Genomic DNA, 4,639 nt, shown 5'->3' with positions numbered 1-4,639 from the left:
GTGAGCAGGGCCGGGCGGGCGAGGTGCATCATGGGAACTGTAGTTGTGCGCGCGCATGCGCATCTCACTCTGGTGCTCCAGGGTGGCCGTGAAGGGGGCAGTGCGCGGGAAGTGCGCGTGTGGCGGTGGCCGTTAAGGGCGCCTTGCGCCTTCACCACACGGTGCCGCGCCCTCGCGCCTCTGGCAGCGGGCAGCCCTGAGGTGAGCGGGCAGGGCCGGAACGCCTCGTGGAGCGTGACAGGCAGGTATGAGGTGATGCGGTTTTTGCTTTGCTCAAGTACCAGCTGATAGTGAAGTGACGTTGCGGTTCCCCAGTGGTCCTAAGTTAATGAAAGAATATTGCCGATTGTTCCCTTTGGAGATATATATCATGGTTTTCTACCTTTTTTCCCCTGAGCCGGTGATGCTGGCAGCTAACATCTTCAAGGAGCGCTCGATTCCTCAGAGCACTGATCTTTCAAAGACTATTCACCAAAGCAGGAGTAACACAGGCAGCTCATCTGCCTCGAGTGTGAGCTCACAGCAGTCTGTGAGAGGTTGTTGCCAGAGGCAATGACAGTCATCCCCAGACATGGTTAGATTCTTTGCTATTGCAAACGCCATTAGTTTATTTTAAATCACTGAGTCTCCGAGGACTTAGGTCCGTTGAGGATATGCTCAGAATTCCTGCTGGCTGTGTTTGCGTTGAGGCTCTATGAGACACAAACTGAACGGGTTGGTTGGCGCTGTGCTGGTATGGCTCCCAGCCCGGGTTGCTGCAGGAATCATTCTCCGCAGCCTCCCGTTAGGCTCGGGATTCGTGCTGCACCTTAAGAAAAATGAGAAGAGCTGTCTGTTGTCTAGATGGCTTCTGATTATCAGATAACATCTGTGTATTTTGTGAGGGTATGGGTGTTACCATTTGAGGAAACTGTAAGTGCTTATCAGTGAAACTGTCAAAGAAAATTGTATGATGTGCCAGAAAGGGGATTCCTTCTTTCTTCAGAGATGGAAGTGTGAAAGTAATGAACTTCCACAAGCAGCTCTCATCTCTGATTTTTTTTTTTTAACCTGAGTTTTCTAATGTCACTTATGATAATATGCTTACACTGGAGCAGAAATGTGTGTCTTTATTGTTGTATGCTGTAGCTGTGCTTTCCTTTGGCCATGCAATCAATCTATCTTACATTTGAAGTTTTCTAGTAATATCTCTTAAGTTTACCTTTAAAGTTAGTAACATGGGAACCAGATGTTAAACCTTTGTGATTAATTTAGGTGATTGATTTTTGATTTGCTGAAGCATATTTCTTGATCTTGAGCCTACAGTCACCTGCTGAATGTCATATTACTTTTTGTGTTAGTCTTTCATTTTAGAAAATACAGTAATACAATAGGTAATTTTTGCAATTATGACATCCCTTTATTTGTAAATGACAGTAATAGTTTTCAAAAAGCTGTCTCAGTCAGCGTAGCAGTGACAGAAACATGGACAGAATGATAACTGCACAAGCATGTGTGATTTTTTTCAGTCATTAATCTCACAAATGATAGTGGTATAAAGTGAAATACTCAGAAATCTTTCTTCAGCTGTTAGTCTCACAAGGTGTGTGATGGGAGGACAGATTTGCAAACAATGCTGTTTGTGGGTGCATTCAAATAAGCACTTTCTCCTAGCCTCAACTTTGTGGTGACAGCATCATCTGGAACAGCAAACCCCAATTTCATCATGTGATGGAATGAGTAGAAGCTACACTGTGAGGTAGCACCTTTCTATCTGTGGGACTGAGGAAACAGTAGCTTTTAAGGGTTTTATGTGCCGAGTCTGCGGTGAACACAGCCTAAGACCCGAGCACCTGACCTAGCCTAACAGTTACCCACATAAACAGAATTAGTGTATTACTGAGAAGCTATTAAGAACCTAGAAGCTAATAAGAAACACAGGTTTGGTCCCTGCTGTGAACAGGCAGGAATCCATACTAAACACAAGAAGCCATCAGTCAATTCAGAAGAAACTTTACTTGTATCTTTAGGAGATCATACTTTCCATATTGCCTGAACTGGGAGAAGAAAGGCCAGCAAAGGCGAGCGGGCCATTGTATAATCAAAGAATATTAGGATGTTATAATCACAAAATAAACAAGAGTTAGGCAAAGTAGACCATGATAACAAAGAGAATAAATGGAAGGCTTACCCTTATCTTGGGCTCACCCAGAAAACACCAGTAGAGGCAATCTCCAGAAGAGATCCTTCCCTACTGGTAGCCAGCTCTTAAATAGGTCTAGGATAACCTTCCAGCAGCACAGCTGAATTGCCTTCACCTGTGCTCCTCTGGCTGACTCATGGCTCGCCTCAGGTGGTCAATCAGAGGTTCAGGCCGCGACTCAGCAGTTCCCACACAGCAGTCAATATGCCTTGTCACCCTGCTGGGCTGCTGGAGAGCAGCGCTGATCTGCTGCTGTGGATGAGCCCAAAAGCTATGCTGGAGAGGGTGGTTCCTTCCTAAATAACTGCCACTGCTGCAATGGCCTCTAGCCATTGAGAGACTGGCAGAAGGCAGATGGCCTACCTTCCATTGAGAACATCAGGCTCCATTTTAATTTTCTCCGTCTTACAGACTCCATGGGCTTAAAATAATCAGGAAGATCTCATCCCGTAATGTAAAAATGTAACTTTTCTACTATCATTACAGTAGTCTGTACTTTTCCTTTAGAAAATATGTGGCAGTGTTAACATGGGATTCTCTCCCCCCTCTCTTATTCCTTCAAGAGGGATATATTTTGTTCCTGTTGTGTCAGAGTAAGGTGATGGTAAATGATGGGTTCTTTCTAAGATGTGAACACTTGCAATCTGATAACCTTTGGCACAAAACACATACATGAGTGAATGGTCCAGCACTTAAGAGTGATTCACTACTAAGCATTATAGAAAATAGGTTTACCAGTTGAAAAATTTCAAGGCAAGTTTTCCTTCTTCAGTGTGGTCTGTGTACGGTGTTCTCATTTTTTTCCTATTATGTGGTTGAGAGGAGATAATGAGAGCTTCTTAAGGGATCCTGTAATGCACCAACGCCTGCACTAGTTCTAATGGTTTTAAGAGAGAGTATGAAAACTGCCAAGAGCTCAGCCACAAGAAACTATTTTGGGATGTGTTGTATGCCAGGCTGTATTCTGCCCTCACTTTGTACACCATAGTCCCATTAACGTTTACAGAAGTTTGGTGTGATCATCAAAGCAAGAATATGCTCACGTATTTGTTAAGGGGATAACAGAGTTCTTTTCATAAGCATTGCATTGGTGTTACTAACCAGAAGGTAACATGATAAATGAAAAGAGGGTAAGCGTTCACTTCTTTTCAGGGACTTCTTTAAACTTTAAGAATACAATTGTTTTTCTTAATGTAAGCAAAAAACATTCCTTATATAATCTTAAAAGGCACACTGAAATATTTCAATTTACAAAGAATGAATGCACTTTTCATCCATTGGCATTAAAACATATAATTCTAGAAAGGTTTAACACTTCATTATCTATAGATGAAGTCAGAAAGGTGAAAAGACTCAGTAACAAGACTGCAGGTTGTAGAATTCAGAGTTCCAAGCTGCTGGTGTTCTGTTCTTGTGTAGTGATACTTTTTTTCCATAACCAGTGTTGAAAAAAGGTGACTTTCATAGCATGAGATTCATTTGGGCAGGAGCTGAGTAACTCAATGACAGCATCACTAAGTTGAGTTTTGGTGCCACAGAGTATTTACTGCTAACAGTAATATAAATAGGGTTTGCTGGTTTTGGGGGGTGTTTTAAAGAAACTTGCTGATGTTTTGGAAGAAGGGCTGAAAAAATTACATGGTGGTAAACTACAGAGTTAAACATGCAAGCAGCATTTTCATGTTCACTGGAACAGGCTGCCCAGGGAGGTGGTGGAGTCTCCTTCTCTGGAGATGTTCAAGACCTGCCTGGATGCCTACCTGTGCGACCTGGTGTAGGGAACCTGCTTTGGCAGGGGGGTTGGACTCGATGATCTCTGGAGGTCCCTTCCAACCCCTACAATTCTGTGATTCTGTGATTTTTAATATATTTCTCAGGACACCTGCTTTTTAACTGAAAGAAATCTTTGGTTTTAGTAAAGTTGCAAGGCAGTAGATAGTTGGAGATGGATGTTTTATTAACAGAACCCAAACTGCTGTGCCTTACTTGTACGTGAGCAGAAAGGAGATGGTGTTGGTGGGTTACAGGGCTACGTTCTGTGTCCTGAACTGCTCTGCAAACACTTGGCCCAAACCAAAGGTAGCCCTTCTCTGGTTAGATATTTACCTGAGCGTTATAGAACTTAAACCTCCTTATTCACACAGAGAATGTGCTTGTAGTGGTGTTCAGGCCTTATACAATTTGGAATGACTGTAATGGAATTCCCTGCAAATCTGCTGTAGCAGAAATGCTGAGTCATGGCCTGAAGCAGTGATTGAGCAGCTGGTGGGAAGGCAGGGCCAACCCAGGGCAGCTCAGGTGCATGCAGTGTACCTGTGTGATTGGAAGGGGTGGAGCCAGGATCCACCCTTTTCCAGACCTCACTTAAGAGCTGGCAGTAGTCGTGTGAGTATCTTGCTAGAGATTCTTGTGTGCTTGAGACCTTCTAAAGGTAAGTACTTTTATGTTATTTTATTT

The 4,639-nt window shown here is 43.3% G+C and overlaps 1 protein-coding gene across 1 annotated transcript in view; it reads left to right on the top strand.

The window, feature by feature from the left end:
• The first annotated feature begins 68 nt into the window (after window positions 1-68).
• The window catches only part of METTL8 (methyltransferase 8, methylcytidine), a 78,972-nt gene continuing 74,401 nt past the window's right edge, over window positions 69-4,639 (top strand). The window contains exon 1 of the mRNA XM_048952571.1: window positions 69-245. The gene's annotated coding sequence lies outside the window, so the exon portion shown is untranslated. The remainder of the gene's footprint in view (window positions 246-4,639) is intronic.

Source organism: Lagopus muta, chromosome 8 (assembly GCF_023343835.1).
Source record: "Lagopus muta isolate bLagMut1 chromosome 8, bLagMut1 primary, whole genome shotgun sequence".
In the NCBI taxonomy this organism is placed as follows: Eukaryota; Metazoa; Chordata; class Aves; order Galliformes; family Phasianidae; genus Lagopus; species Lagopus muta.
The sequence above is the reverse complement of the archived record's forward strand: the minus strand, read 5'-3'. Positions and strand labels throughout refer to the sequence as shown.